This window comes from Pan paniscus, chromosome 12, assembly GCF_029289425.2.
Source record: "Pan paniscus chromosome 12, NHGRI_mPanPan1-v2.0_pri, whole genome shotgun sequence".
In the NCBI taxonomy this organism is placed as follows: domain Eukaryota; kingdom Metazoa; phylum Chordata; class Mammalia; order Primates; family Hominidae; genus Pan; species Pan paniscus.
Genome location: NC_073261.2, coordinates 61,642,799 through 61,659,415, shown reverse-complemented (window position 1 = coordinate 61,659,415; position 16,617 = coordinate 61,642,799). Strand labels below are relative to the sequence as shown.

At 40.0% G+C, this 16,617-nt stretch overlaps 1 protein-coding gene across 1 annotated transcript in view; it reads right to left on the bottom strand.

Moving 5' to 3' along the window:
* Window positions 1-13,688, bottom strand: part of SERTAD2 (SERTA domain containing 2) — a 122,520-nt gene extending 108,832 nt beyond the window's left edge. Inside the window, exon 1 of the mRNA XM_003830898.5 lies at window positions 9,501-13,688. The gene's annotated coding sequence lies outside the window, so the exon portion shown is untranslated. The remainder of the gene's footprint in view (window positions 1-9,500) is intronic.
* Window positions 13,689-16,617: the final 2,929 nt, after the last annotated feature.

Below are 16,617 nucleotides of genomic sequence, written 5' to 3'. Positions count from 1 at the left end.
AGAAACTTTTCATACAGATAATCTTTTTTTTTTTTTTTTAAAAGAAGTATCCACATAAGTATCCGAATACTGTTATTAACAGATAAACATTGAGACTTTGGGGTTTTTTTCCCCTAATTTATTTATTTATTTATTTTTTTTGAGACGGCATTTCACTCTGTCTCCCAGGCTGGAGTCTAGTGGCACGATCTTGGCTCACTGCAACCTCTGCCTCCCGGGTTCAAGCAATTCCCCTGCCTCAGCCTCCCGAGTAGCTGGTATTACAGGCACGCACCATCACGCTCAGCTAGTTTTTGTATTTTTAGTAGAGATGCGGTTTCACCATGTTGGCCGGACTGGTCTCGAACTCCTGACCTCAGGTGATCCGCAAGCCTTGGCCTCCCAAAGTGCTGGGATTACAGGCATGAGCCACCACGCCCAGCCTTTTTCCCCTAATTTAAATATAAGAGATAAGCATACGTTGTATTATCCTATCTTAGATTTAGCTCCAAATGAACAAACACCTGTACTATAAAAACAGAGATTCTTACTATTTTCAAATATCCAAGAAAATGAAAACAAAAGCCACAGTCACATAACATTTCATTTGAGAATTTAAACACACACACACACATCAGGAACTTCAGCTAATTCCAAAGCAAAACAATTTAGAGAGATTATATCTATAAATCATAGCAATATATGCAAACTTCCTAAATTTGTTATATTAGGTCTGGAGGACACCCATCTTGTAGGCAGGGCTGCTCTAGGGAAAACCGAGGAAGAAAGCGTCTTCAGTAACTGTCAAAAGCCTCCAACCCACGTTTTATTCCCCTTCCAGTGATTCTTCCATTTTTTTAGGAACTTCCCTTGTCCATGGGGCCCATATTGATGTATCAGGCTTCTCAAAGCTATGAAATAATTTTTTTTAAACAGTTTCTCACTCTGTCACCCAGGCTTGAGTGCAGTGGCTCAATCATAGCTCACTGCAGCCTTGACCTCTTGGGCTCAAGCCATCCTTCTGCCTCAGCCCCTCAAGAAGCTAGCTGGGACCACAGGTGTGCACCACCACCTATAGCTAATCTTTTTTGTGCAGAGACAGGGGTCTCGCTATGTTGCCAGACCGGTCTCGTACTCCAGGCCTCAGGCAATCCTCTCAACTCAGCCTCCCAAAGCACTAGGATTACACGTGTGAGCTACTGTGCTCAGTCTTGAATAATTTTTATTCTCAAGAAACTAAAATATATCCATACTGTGTCCATATATTCTATTCTCAGGCGCACTTTTTGCTTCCCAAGGTGATAGCTAGTGAATAATAAATGGGTAAAATGTGTGCTCCATTCCCTTTTCCTCCCCTCTCTTGCTGAGCCACGGCAACAGCTAGCGCAGAGACTATTCTACCCTTAGGTGTCCAAGGACAAAAAGAAAGCCTGCTAACCATTTTTGCCCAGACTTAAAAGGAAAGATGGATTCCCAGGAAGGCCACTTAAAACTTCTTCTAGAAGGTAAGTTCACTTGATGCAAGACTAGGCTTACTGTAGTGGTCCACCCTAGACTTCCCATTAAGCTAAATTACATATTGCCTAATATAAATGATTTAATTTTCATATGGAGCTCTTTTGTCTCTAACTGGACTGTGAATACCATTATAGGCAGATGCCATGTCTTATATTATTAGTCTCTGATAGCCTCAAGCACTTGGGACATGTATTAAATATTAATAAAAATGAAACAATTAATGAAAATCATTATATGTTATACTGTATTAATGCTACTTGTACTGCATAGATACTTAGGTATATCTACTTTAATATTTGAGGTGGAAATGAACCCTAAGCGTTTTATTTATTTGTTTCTTTAGGAAATTACATAGTACAATCATAGAAACAAAAAATTAGTTCTTAATGTATACTAGACAAAGAAAACTTAAGATTTTCTTGCCAATTGTGCAATATAGCAGAGACGACTCCATTTCCATTGTGTAATTTTCAGTGTTACCCTTTTTCTCAGGCTCTATTACAAAGAAAACAAAGCAATAGGATAAAACAACTTAAAAGTATAAAGAAAACCTAGGAGAAATTTCAGACTCTGTCCACTGTAAGGTTTTCCAGGGTTCAGAAATGAGGATGATTCATGATTTCCGTTGGAAACTATTGACATTATTGTTTTTAATATTTCAACTCAAATTCAAATAAAAATCGTCCATTTAAATGAAATTTTGTTTTAAGATTTAGGATTCCTTTTATACCAAGTCAGCAGGCATAAAATCCATGTAAAGAATCCTTATTTTTTTCAGGTCATTATTGTACAATGTTTCATTATAACTACTCCAAATAGTAGATAACAAGCTGTAAATACCCCCAAAATAGTTTGGAATTTCCATAAAGGCAAGCGTATTCATCCCTCTTCTTCCCCGCTATATCATACGTGTTTAATAAGAGTAGCTGACCCATAGTAAGTGCCCAATAAATATCTGTTGAATTAACTGAATGAGTAAATGAACAGAAGCCCAAAATGGGACGTATAGGTATAAAAAAGATCAAACTTCTTCCATGAGGCATAGATTTTATAAAGTACCATTTCTGGGAAATATCTTATTTAATCAACTCCAAAACTCGGTTTATCTAATTTTGCATTCAAATTGTTTAAAAAGTAAAAATAGACTTTGCTTTTTAAATCAAAAGGAGGATTTATTTTTGTTTAATCAAATTTAAAGCTTTTCTACTACTGATGTCTAAATATGTCAGATATTTTGAGAAACTATTAAATATTTTCTCCAGATCAATGAAGTTTGGTCCGTACGAAAACTCTTACTTACAGGATTTTTATGTAAATCTTTCATGTTTAAAAATACATTTTTTTATACTCTGATTTTCTGGATAAAAAGAACCCTTAAAATCAAAACTAAAGTTAACTCAAAGGGATACATTTCATTTGAGTTGAAGCCATAGAAGACAATGAAGCTGATGGTTACTTCACCAACGACCATTAATCATTCCACAACGGTGAACCTTGGAAAATGTCACAGTGGACATGGTCTGATGTTCTGCCTGGCTTTAAGGAGCCAACAGCAAAACAAAACAAAACAAAAGGAGCTGCTCATCCCGGCTAATGTGATGTTCTCGGGCAAGCCACCCTCCTCATGGTCAGGTGGCGATGATCATGGCAGAAACCAACTCCAAAGCTCACCAGGGAACCAGACACGGGATGAAAAAAAAAAAGCTTGGATGAAACATTTCAAGATAATGTGAAAAGAAAAAAATCTGTGGGCTCCTCCACATAAAATAGATTAATAGAAAATCAGTAAATAATAAATATGTTACAGTTTTCCCTTGTTACCACCTCACACAAGCTATAACTTGGTCTTAGGTTTACGACGTGGTCCCTTAAGTTTGTGTAGATAAGATGATTGGAGAGCTCATCTTCCGAAACAAGGCAAAACAAATGTTCTATAGAGAAGGTCTTTCCATCAGTCTCATAAAGCAGACTGAAATAAATAAAAACTCCTACTCCATACCTTATATAGAGGCAAATGCAAAGGGAGCTAACAAAAAAAAAAACCTGCTATGATCAAGGAAAAAGAATTCCTATGATTCTTGGGAGGCAGACAGGACAGAGTAAAATGAAGATGCTGCATAAAAAGAAAAGACAAACGTGGAAATATTAAGAAAACTGAAATACAACGTAAGAATAAAAAGAAGGGTGTGAAAAACAGATGAAATTTAAATAAAAGGTAGACTAGTTTGACCATTTTATTTAATATGTTAAAGGTAAATATTCAATACCAAAGAGTTATACATACCAACACACGACACATTATAAACATCAATGTGAACTTTAAATTCAAAAAGAAAACTGATCATTCTAAGTTTCAGTGGGTTGGCTACTGAACAGTAAGGACAATATGTTTTTTAAAGTTACTTTCTGCTTAGAAACCTCACATTTGAGGATCACTATTCACTCTTCTTAAAGTCAGTTAGAAGAAATATTTCTTTACATGCCTTATTTGTTTTAATAGTTGTTATTCTGAGTAAACTAGAATTTCATTTTCGCTTAAAAAAGTGAGTAACATCATGAGGTTGTGACAATTCTGCTAATAATCACAGAGACATAAAACTGAATTCAAAGGAATGTATATAATGCTAATTATATACATTGACTTTTAAATTTTAATAATTCCTAACTCATCACTAGGGACACAGTTTCTTAAAATGCAGCCTTTCCACACGGGCCTTCCCTAGCTTTCCTAAATACAAAATTAGCTGAAATAAATTAAATCCTCCAAGCCACTATATTTTGAAATAATGCATATTTCACTGCATTCAAGGTAAAAAAAAAAAAAAAAAAGTTAGTATAAAGAAGGGTCCTTTCCAGGGATTCCATTCTTCTCAAAAAAATAAAAATATAAAATAAAACAAGATGGGTCCTATAGCCAAGTAATCCTTTTGAAATTTAAAAGTAAATAATATGATTAATTTTTCTATTTAAATACACTGCTAATGGAATCTAAGTCTGAACATGTTTTCCTGCAATGCAAATATAAGTTTTATAAACTTTAACTTAATAAAATGTATTAACTCTCAAGATACCTGAAGTTTGTTCTCAAAAATATCAACATCTGTTATAACCCAGGATGTACCAAAATCTCAGTGTTACAACATTTAAAACCCCGTTCAGCTAAACCAAAGTTCATTGCTTCTTTAAAAGGTACCATATATATATTTTTGTGAACATACTAGTAAGAAGTCTCTTCACATATAAAATTAAAAGGAAAAATGCCCATTAGGTAAAAAATCTGAAAGGTCACAATTTTTAAATAATGATGAACAAATATTCATTTATAAATGCTAATGTTTACTTTGTATTTGCTTGCATTGTGTCCTTCTCAAATGCTTTTAAAAAGCACTTACAACTGACCCCTACAACTTCCTCTGTGAGTGAGCAGAGGGTAACTGCCTTCACTCATGGAGAGTGGTAAAGGTTAAGTGTAATGCTCAAGGTCACATGCCAATCAGTAGCATCACTCAGTATAGAACTTCATGGACCTTAATTCTGAGTTTATGCCATAAGATAATGCATACGTTATTTTCTTCTCCTTTTGATTACTGACAAAGTGTATAGATAGTTATCCATGTTCCTAATGTTAGAAGACAAGGATAGAAATCGCAAGCCTCAAAGGTTATTTCTACCCTTCCTTGCTCTTCTTTCCAAATAATTGTACACAACAAACATTGTTTAAAAAAAAAACCTGCGGAAATTGTATATGTCTGTAAAACACTAATAAATACCCAAATGTCCTCGCAAAAAAAAAAAGCTGAAAGAAAGAAAGAGGTGTGACCTATAGAATAAATGGCATGCTAAAATGTGTCAAGTGAAAAATAGACTTTCGATCTTGCATACCAAACACTTAAGCATAGGTTCTAAGTGCTTATAAATTATTATTTTTTAAAGTTTCACTGTAGATTAGCTGCTTTAAATGTATCAAAACAAAAAAGGGCAAGTTTTCTAAATTAATTGTTTTAGCCAATGAAAATGTAATATATTAAACTGAACTGGGTAACTGATGATTTGGTTAAACGAAGATTTATATACACAAAATTGCCCACATTGTAATAGATATTTCATATATGTGTTTGAAAAGTTTTAACAATGTGATGGAACACTGTAACAATTCTGAGTAGATTAGTATTCAGATTTTATTACCAAGGATCTCTAATGAAAGATAACTCTGGCTTTTTATAACTTCAGAGGGCTCAGTAATTAGACTGGATTTTATTGACAAGTAAAATAGAATGATTCTATAAACGAGGCAGGCGGTAGGCCCCATGAACTTTGCTTATTTTGAAAAATATATTCCCCAATTGAGTAACCATATTAAGCGTATGGTAAAGTTTAAAGTGTGTTTTATTTACTAATTACATATGCTTCCTTTATGATTCCTGCCACACTATTTAGTGCAGCTATTTCAATAGCTAATTATTTATTAAGACTGCTCAAGAGAAAGTTTCACTCTTGAATGGAAAGAGAATAAGGATGTGGTCCCTAAGGAAATGATGCCATTTTAAATTTCACAGGATTAGGCTGATACATTATTATTATTAATCTGTAACAGATAATAACATCATATCATCATTTTTGGGACATTCCAAATCTAATTCACATAATTCATATTAATTATTAACAACATCCAACTTAATGACAGAAAGTGTGGGAGTCAGATTTTATGATTAAAAACTGGACATGTCAGGTATCAAAGAAGGATATGACAGGCATACTTTTCAGACTATTTCCTGTTTAACCTTGAAAATAAAAAATAGTTCCATAATGAAGAGTAAATTATACTGTAATTCCTCTCATTTATTCTCTATTTGCAAAAATAATTGAGAAAGTGAAAATTCAATTCAATAATACAAATAATAGTATTACTTATATTTGTATAAGTATCACTTACAATGTCACTCAACTACTATAAACATGAGAGTAGCATTATTTAATTAATTTCACATGCATTAATTAAGCTTCTTTAAATACAAGGTACTGGGCACTGGAGATTAAATTATAAATGAAATACTATTCTTACCCTCAAAGAGCTTTGTTTAACAGGAGGGAAAACCACAGATAACAGCAAATGTGTGATATGTATTACACTTTAATAGAGGTATGTACATTCTATTATGCAAGTTTAAATGAAAGGGGATCAACTCAATTCATTCAATAGCTAAATTTCTTTTTTTTTTTTTTGAAACAGGGTCTTACCAAGCACAGTGGCTCATGCCTGTAATCCCAGCACTTTGGGAGGCCAAGAGGGGTGGATCACTTGAGGTCAGGAGTTCAAGACCAGCCTGGCCAACATGGTGAAACTGTGTCTCTACTAAAAATACAAAAATTAGCTGGGCGTGGTGCCGCACACCTGTAATCCCAGCTACTCGGGAGGCTGAGGCAGAAGAATTGCTTGAATCTGGGAGGCAGAGGTTGCAATGAGCCAAGTCTGCACCATTGCACTCCAGCCTGGGCGACAGAGAGAGACTCTGTCTCCAAAAAAAAAAAAAAAGAAAAAAAGAAAAAGAAAAAGAAAAAAAAACAGGGTCTCTGTTGCCCAAGCTGGAGTGCATGCAGTGGCGTAATCACAGCTCACTGCAGCCTCCACCTCCAGGGCTCAGTAGCTGGGACTACAATCATGTGCCACCACATTCAGCTGATTTTTGTATTTTTTGTAGAGACGGGGTTTTGCTGTGTTGCCCAGGCTGGTCTCAAAGTCCTGGGCTCAAAGTCCACCTCAGCCTCCCTAAGTGCTGGGATTACAGGCATGAGCCACTCTGCCTGGTCCAGTAGCTCTATTTCTTAAAGAGTCATACAAACTCTAGATTAAAAGTATAAATCCCATAAAACATTAGGCATATTGATAAAAATTTTGATTATTTTATTGATAACAATAATTTTATCTTTACAAAAAATTGTCTAAAAAACATATTCATATTTCAAGATATGCAAAGCACATAAGAGTTAAACTTGCAAAGATGCACCAAAGACTACTCAAGATCTTTGCATATATTAACTCATTCTGTGCGATCACAATAACCCTATGAAGTAGGTGCTATTATTTCCATTTTACAGATGAGGAAACTGAGGCTAACTTGGCCAAGGTCACAAAGATAATGAGGAAAAGCTGGGGTTTAAACTTACGGAATCTGGTTCTGGAAGCCCCACTCTTTTTTTTTTTTTTTTTTTTTAATTATTTTGTAGAGACCGGATCTCACCATCTTGACCAGGTTGGTCTCAAATTCCTGAGCTCAAGCCATCCTCCCACCTCAGCCTCCCAAAGTGCTAGGATTACAGGCATGAACCAGCGTGAGGTCCTACTCTTAACCACTACACTAGACACCTCTCTAAGACTGCTGGTGATGATGGGGTAGCTAACCTGGAGTGCTCTGTGACATGTACTCTCATGCAACCTTACAACAACCCCTTGAGAAGTCATTCTTTCCATCTACAGGACAAAACCCACAAAAGCCAGGTTAGAAACGTCCCCAAGGTCACACAGCCAGTGAGGGATGGTGGTAAGATTGAAACTCTGGCAGCATGGCTCCCTTGTGCTATGAGGTCTTTCAATAATTTAGTCTTAACACTCATAAAAAAGGTCACATGATAAAATTTACTAAACAATTCAAAAAGGTTTTGTGTAAGTCTTCCTGAAACACTCTGGAAGGTTTTGGGGCTTATGACAAGCATTTCTTTAAGACAGCATTTACATTTAAGTCACTTTTCATCTTTACTACTTTGGGCTGATCATAAACACATTTCTGCTCTTTAAAAAGAAATATTTCTGTAGCAACTTGGCAGATTTCGGTACAGGAACAGTCTATTCTTTAAAATTAAATTTAGTAACAACTTATTCTGGTTACTCTGAAAGAGAAGGAGAGAATGAACTATTAAGAGGCCTTTCCTGTACTTTAATGTTTCAAAACATGTTTGGTTTGGCCTCATTTGAATCTTGTGGACAACTAGCCCAGAACTTGACTCAAAAAGAGTAATACCATTTTAAAACAGCTGAATTCTAAAAAGCAACCTCAGAAGCCAACTCTGAGCAACTATTTCTCATAATTTTTACTTTTATTTCAAACAAAATATGAAAGATGCATATGGCAACATCCTCATAAAGCATATATAGACAGGTATTTGTACTTCTGAGCTATGGACAACCAAGAAACCAAATCAAAATTTTACAAAATTCTGTAGTATGACATTGCTGAACAAGCAATGAAGTACACAAAAGATGGATATCAAAAGAGAAATAATCCATATTTCTCTCATATCCTTAACATGCTCCATTGTGTCCAGTGACTGAGAAATTTAAAACTCTGTGTTGTAATGCCTCCCTGTAACAGAGGTGAGCTAAAGATGAAGTGTCAAGCTGGATTTCCATCTTACCTTGCTTTCCTCCAACAGGTTCAAAGACTTCATAACCTTTGATACGGACTTGATATTTTTTCAATAGGGAACCCATAAAACTATTTTCAAATAAAAACACTAAGCAATGCCACTAGACAATCTGTCTTTCTCTGCTTTATCGCTGCCCTATCGCCACGCATTAAAATTAAAAATACCTTTCTGCCTTGCCTTTATTGAATAAAAGTTTAACTTTGAATTAGAAGAAAACGTACGCATCGTCCCTTTTACACTTTTTGCAGGTGATAGAATCTATCAGATCACATTGGTGGCTATCACTGCTCTCTAAGCATCCTAAAGATAGAAAGCATGCCATTACCAAATGTTTTATAAGCGTTATAATGCCCCGATGGTGGAAGTCTGGCAATACCTAGACATATAGCAAGGCTGGTGAATAAGGAGCTGAGGGGCGGGGGAAGCGGGAGCGAGGGAGGGAGGAAAGGAGGGAGTCGCCACCTTAAATCCACGCCGGACCGGGAACCTGCAGCCCACAACCTGATCCCTGCCCTCCCCAACAGCGGACCGGCCACCAAATTTTTTCAGATCCTCCCCACCCAACCCAGCACAGCACTCACCCTTCTGCGAAGAAGTCGGCACCCAGTCCAGCTCCGAGACGGGTCGGGGTGGCAGCGAGGGAGGGGGCGTCTGGGCTGTGGGCGGGGGGTGTTCTGTGCGTCACTCGAGTACAGGACGGTGAGTTCGAGGGGTGGGAGCGCAGAGGAGCGGGGAAATCAAGTCACGGCCGAAAAGGGAGAAGGAGAAACGGAGGGGTGGGGTGATGGAGCGCCCCCTCCCTAAAATAAACCCACCGGCCCCTACGATCTCTGCCCCAGAGAGGGAAAATAAAATCAGGGGAAATAATAGACCAACCAATAAATCTCTAAAACGACGAGGAGCGAGGAACAGACTTTAATTTAAAGGGGGGAAAATTGAGCGAGGGCTGGAGGGGAGACAGAGGGAAGCGGCTCTGGGTCTATCCCATGCCTTTGCAGTCCCCAGGCAGAGGAGGAGGCTGGCTGAGGGGAAGTTGCAGCGGCTCCCGAGGAGGAGGAGGAGAAGGAGGAGGAGGATGTTACACCGTAACAAGTACAGACAGCCAGCCATGGATCAGAGGGGCGCTGCAAGCAGGAGCAGGGGCGGCCGCGGCGGGGCGAGCGGCGGCGGGCAGCAGCACCGCCTGCTCGGCTCGCTCAAGACATTTAATTGGATTGATGGGTTGTGCAGTGACTCACAGACTTTACAGAGTCGTACAGCAATCCCCGCCCAGCTGGACAGGGGTGATGCGGCGGGGACGGGCGGGGTAAGGGGGCCGAGAAAGAGCTGGGCTAAGAGGCGGCGACGAGAGGGTGAGGCGCTGAGGGGGCGGAGCGGAGCGGAGCTACCCAATGGTGAGGCCCATCGTTCCGACGGGCGTGGGCCTCGACCTATGGCGGCGCGGCTCGTTAAGCGGCTGGCTGCACCCCTGGCCCAATGAGTCTTCTAAGGACACTGCCGCGAGCGGGGCGGGGGCAGTGGAGTGGGGGGTGGGGAGAGGTGGGTGGACGTTCAAGTGTTAGGGTGGAGGGAAGGAGGAGGCGCCGGAGACCCGCGGAGTCACTCGGCCCTCCTCGCTCCAGAAGTGCGCCTTCTGCCAATCCGAGCGCCTCGCGGGAGTGATGGACGCGAGCGTGTGGCCAATGGGGAGGAGATGGCTTCCGCCGCCGGCCAGAGGGGAAGGAGCGGGCGGGCCCGGCCTCCCCCTCTCCACCAGCTCCTCTCCGGGCCAGCCTTCCCCTCCCGCGCGGCTCGGGTCAGTCACGCAAATAACAGTGTGAGGGCCGGGGCCGCGCGGGGGGGCGGCGGCCCGCTGCTGGCTGCGTGACAGCGATAGGGACTGGCTGTGCTGCCTACTCTGATCCGGCAGGAGGAGGCGGCGGCGGAGGCTGGCTCCTAACTCTGCGTGCAGGCGGCTGCTGCTGCTCAGCCTCTGCCTGGCGCTGCCGGGGAGCCCCTGCGGCCAAACCCCACTCCCGGGGGACAGCCAGATTTGGAGTGAATCAGATCACGCAGTGCCCACTCTTGGAGACCGCTCCGGGGGAAGTCCGGCGGGGCTGTGTGCTGGGATCTGAGGAGGCTGGAAGCCGTAGGCGGGAGGCTTGGCCGTGACATTTGCCCCTTGCTTGCTTGCCTGTTTTCTGGGAAAGTCAGGGTAGGGTGTGGGCAGGTCGAAACAGCTCCTGAATACGTCCTGTTGCTTTACTGAGTTTCTGGAAAAGGCACTTCTTAACCTGGTATGAGCGAAGCTGTAAATGCATGTCGATACCTCAGCTTCCTCCAACCCTCCCTCCCGCACGGATCTTCCTCCCACTGGCTCACCTTGAACCCTGACGTCGATGCTCCGCAGCACCCACTACTAGATCTTCTCCTCCCTGCTGATTCCCAGGAGTTATGGCTTTTCACAGTTTCTTGGCTACTGTCCAGCAATCATTTTACAGACCTTAACCCTTTACACACCCTTGTACTTGAAAGTACTGTAACTGTAACCACCAATAAACCTGAATGGAGATGTTCACTAAAGCAAATACACTGGCAAGAACCCACCTTCTTCCCCACAGGTGCATTTCTGCACGTAATTTGAGACTTAAAGACAATTGCTTCTGTGAAGAAACTAAGGAAAGGCAAAGTAGACACTGTATCTCTACTCAAATTCACTTAGAATACCCGACATCCCCTTTCCACAAAGGAGTCATCTGGAGAGACCTAGGAATAATTTAGCTTTGGAGTCTTGAAGTGAGCGAAATCTTTACATACGTGTGTGTGTATGTATATATGTGTATATATTTCAAATATATATATGAAATTGAAACCTACAGTGCTCTGGAATTCAGAAGAGAGATACTAAGTGAACACAAAGGTTTACTTTGGTCATATTGGGACCTTCCTTGATTATTGTCATTTTAGGATACAGATCCTTCCCCTGGGCCTGTTAAGACATACAGCCTGACACTTCTTTTCTCTTCCCTTTCTGATTTTAGCCCTACTCCATGATTTCTTTCAGTAGTCCTGAGTCCACTTACAAAAATGAGCTGTGCCACAAACTTCTTGTAGCACACAGCTTGTGTATGTGTTGCCTCTCAGTATGCTGAAACTCCTTTGGAATTCCACAGTGCAGGAAGGCCAGTGTCCTCATCCCAAGACATGATTTGCAAAAAGTGGACAGTGTTCCCTTAGCCAGGTCACCCTGTGGTAAGTGAAACAAATTAGATCCCTTGTGTGGGAAAAATTCACTTTTTTCCAAAGTGGGTTATTGAACTACATTTAAGAATGTGCTGGCTGGGTCCAGTGGCTCATGCCTGTAATCCCAGCACTTTGGGAGGCCGAGGCGGGCGGATTACCTGAGATCAAGAGTTCGAGATCAGCCTGGCCAACATGGTGAACCCTCGTCTCTACTAAAAATACAAAAAGAAAAAAATTAGCTGGGCCTGGTGGTGCGTGCCTATAGTCCCAGCTACTCGGGGAGGCTGAGGTAGGAGAATCGCTTGAACCCAGGAGGTGGAGGTTGCAGTGAGCCAAGATCGCGCCACCGCACTCAAGCCTGGGCAACAGAGGGAGACTCCATCTCAAAAAAAACAAAAAAAAAAAACAAAAAAAAGAATGTGCTAATGATACATTTTAGAAGCCCCTTTCTTATTTCCTCCACTGTGAGGTCATTTCATGACTCAGGTGACTATAATTGATCAGAGTATTGTTTTACATATGAATAACCCTGAAGAAGATTTTGAATCTTCTTCATACACTAGAATGTAGTGCGTAGTATGTAGTTGAGTAGACATTCACTAGTATCTTTCAGAGGATCTGCAAATACCTAGGGTTAGCATCTTGTGGCAGAAGCTGCCCCTGTGTCAGTTGTTACTGGCATGCCTCCAGGCCCTACCGTGTGCCTTCTAATTTTGTGCTCTCCTTAGTCCAGTGTTTCTTAAAGGGAAGACACACCCAAATTCCTGGATCTGCTGAAACCTATTGAGTTATCTGTAGGCTCTACCTGGACATCTGCTCTTTAAACAAATATCCCAGGTGACTTGAATAAATATTAACATTTTAAAATATTAAAATACTAAAATAAATATTTGATTTGAGAACCCTTGTTTATTCCTTTGTTTTGAAAATTTGAGACCCCCTGTTTATTTCTTCCTTTCCTCCTCTTCCTTTCTTATGTGTATCTATTTCTATTTCCTTTCTCCCTTTTTTTTTTTTTTTGAGACGGAGTCTCGCTCTGTCACCCAGGCTGTAGTGCAGTGGCACGATCTCGGCTTACTGCAACCTCTGCCTCCCAGGTTCAAGTGATTCTCCTGCCTCAGTCTCCTGAGTAGCTGGGATTACAGGCGCGTGCCACCACGCCCAGATAATTTTTGTATTTTTAGTAGAGACGGAGTCTCACCATGTTGGTCAGGCTGGTCTCAAACTCCTGACCTTGTGATCTGCCCACCTCGGCCTCCCTTAGTGCTGGGATTACAGGCATGAACCACCGCGCCCGGCCTATATTTTCTACCTCTCATTTTTGTGCTCACTTCCCCTTCTACACTGCTTGCACACAGGCCTTGCGGGGAAGGAGTGATCCCTAAAAAAGAGGATGAAGATGGCCAATAGTCTTCTATAAATGACATGAGCATACCTCATAACTACAGCACTAAGAAGTATGGGCAAGTCAAATAAAGATCATATATGCCTGAAAAAAAAATCACTGTAATTGATGTTGTATATGAATTGTAATATGTGAGAAGCTTACTAGTTTATGATCTCAAAATACACAGAGACAGAATTTTTTCTATGTAGGAACATTTCAAAATGCAAATTTCAATGTATTAATTTCAACAACTATAGTATTATTGTCATTTTTCTTCCAAACAGTGAGATGTACTAGTGATGTACTGGTAGTATACTAGTGATGTAATAGTGATGTACTAAGGCTGTGATGGTTATTTAAAAGATAAAGTACTATGTGAGATTTTTGGTGTCTCAAATGGCTTACAATCTATTTGAGAGGCTCAAAAGTACACACATGCAACATTAAAACAGGAACCTGAGGAAACGTGTAGGGAGGCTTTAAGTGTGTTTGTCAGAGATAAGCAGAATTTGGTTCATTTCTATATAGTTTTCCTCTTGCTTATCTCTACTTTCTAATCTGTTGTGATTATGAGTTGGATGTCTTTTTTAAAATCTGAAAAACAAACAGTATGTCATAATAAAAGATTTCCTTTTTATTGTTATTTATATATTTATGATTGTAGCTGATCAGTCTCGCTTTGTCGCTCAGGCTGGAGTGCAGTGACGAGATCTCGGCTCACTGCAAGCTCCGCCTCCCGGGTTCAGGCCATTCTCCTGCCTCAGCCTCCCGAGTAGCTGGGACTACAGGTGCCTGCCACCACGCCCAGCTAATTTTTTTTTGTATTTTTAGTACAGACGGGGTTTCACTGTGTTAGCCAGGATGGTCTCGATCTCCTGACCTCGTGATCCACCCACCTCAGCCTCCCAAAGTGTTGGGATTACAGGCGTGAGCCAAGCTCCTTTTAAACAGATTTGAACATATACTACCCACATAGATCAGGAAGCAAAAGCAAATCCTCTATCAAGGATAAAGGATTCCACCCAGACCTCATAGAATTTCTACATATAAAGCCTAGGCAAACATGAGCTCACAATCCAAATTACAAAACAAATGAAGAAAAAGGCCATTGTGAGCAAAAGAAAGTTGAGGGAAAAACTTTTTTTAAACCTACACAGCCAAGTTAGATTCTCAATCTGAAAAAAGAACAGATCAAGAAAAGAATAGGCCCATTTCACTTATGAACATAGATGCAAAAATTATAGGTAAAATACTAGCAAACTAAATCCAACATGCTTATTACAGTGAGCTAGGAGAAACCTTAAAACGTATTTCCCTGTCTTTAGAATGCATTTATCTGACTAGCCACCTATCTAGTCCTCTATCATGAAAACATAATAAATTAGGTAGACTTTACTCCAGAAATTCAAGTATGATTTAACATCAGAAAGTCTATCAATATAATCCATTTCAAAAGACTAAGAAAAAGCATTTGAGAGAGTATATAACTTATTAATGATAAAAACTTTTATAAGATTAGGAATAGAAGGAAATTTACTTAACCTTATAAAGGACCAAAATGTACAGCAAGTACATTACTTAATGGATTAACTTTAAACACATTCCACATAAGTTTGAGATCAAGATAATGTTGCCTCTACTATTTAATATGACCCTGAAAGTTCTGGCTAACAGAATGATATTTTTTAAAGGAAGAGGAAATAGAAGAATTAGAAGGAAGGAAACTAAATTTGGATTGTTTGCGGTAATACGATCAACCACGTAAAACATCCAATAGAAATAGCAAGCTATTAGAAATAATAAGCGTTCAGCAAGGTGACAGAGATGTTGTTCTCCCCTTCTTCCATAATACTAGGTTTTTAGCAGGGCACAGGGCCAACCAGAATAAAAACAACATTTGTCAGCCTCCCTTGCAGCTAAGTATTGTCATGCCCCAGGCAACGGGTTGTAAGCAGAAGTAGTGCATACATCCTTAAAGGGAGAAAGTGTGCCTTCATCCTCTTTCCTGTTATCTGGAATGCAGACATAATGGCTGCAGTGTTAGCAGTCATCTTAGATCATAAGCTGACCTTGGATAGGGAAGCCACACAAGGCAGAGCAACAAAACAGAAGACACCTGATATAACAGTACCAGCCCTGAGTTATCTACTCACCAATCTTCTTGAATTTCTTGAATAAACCTCTGTCTCATCATGACACTTTTATTTCAGTTTGTGTTTGTGTGTTTGCATTACTTATAGCCAAATCTAATCCCAACTGATATAGCAAGATTCCCAAATAGAAAATCAATTCATGGCCCTGCACAGTGGCAACACTTTGGGAGGCTAAGGCAGGTGGATCATCTGAGGTCAGGAGTTAGAGGCCAGCCTGGACAACATGATGAAAAACCCTGTGTCTACTAAAAATACAAAAATTAGCCTGGTGTGGTTGTGCATGCCCGAGTCCCAGCAACTCAGGAGGCTGAGGCATGAGAATTGCTTGAAGGATCAGAGGCGGAGGTTGCAGTGAGCCGAGATCACGCCACTGCACTCCAGGCTCGGCAACAAAGTGAGACTTGGTCGCAAAAAAAAAAAAAAGAAAAAGAAAATCAATTCATGGAAACTGAAAGTATTCATTCACACTTACACTAACAAACTAGAAAATAAGATACTATTTATAAAAGCAACAAAACTATAAAGTATCCAGGAATTAACATATTTGAATTTACTGAAGGAATTCAAAGGAAACCCAAATAGAGGTATATATAATGTTTATGGATAAGATGATGTAACGTTATTAAGATCTCAATTATCTCTAAATGTGTTTATAAATTCAATGCAAACCAAACTTGTAGCAAGATTTGGGGAATTTAAACGTATTCTAAAATGCACATGGAAGACTAAATTTCTTTATAAGTCGGTCATTTTTGATAGTAGCAGACATACAGAACCATGAAACAGAATAGAGAACTCAGAAACAACCCATTTACATAAGAGAATCTGATATGTGATCCTGGTAACACCACAAATCCATGAGGAAATCATGTTGAGTTAGTCAGCTATTGCTTGCTGCAATAATAATATTATGTAACAGATAATCCCAACTTATCA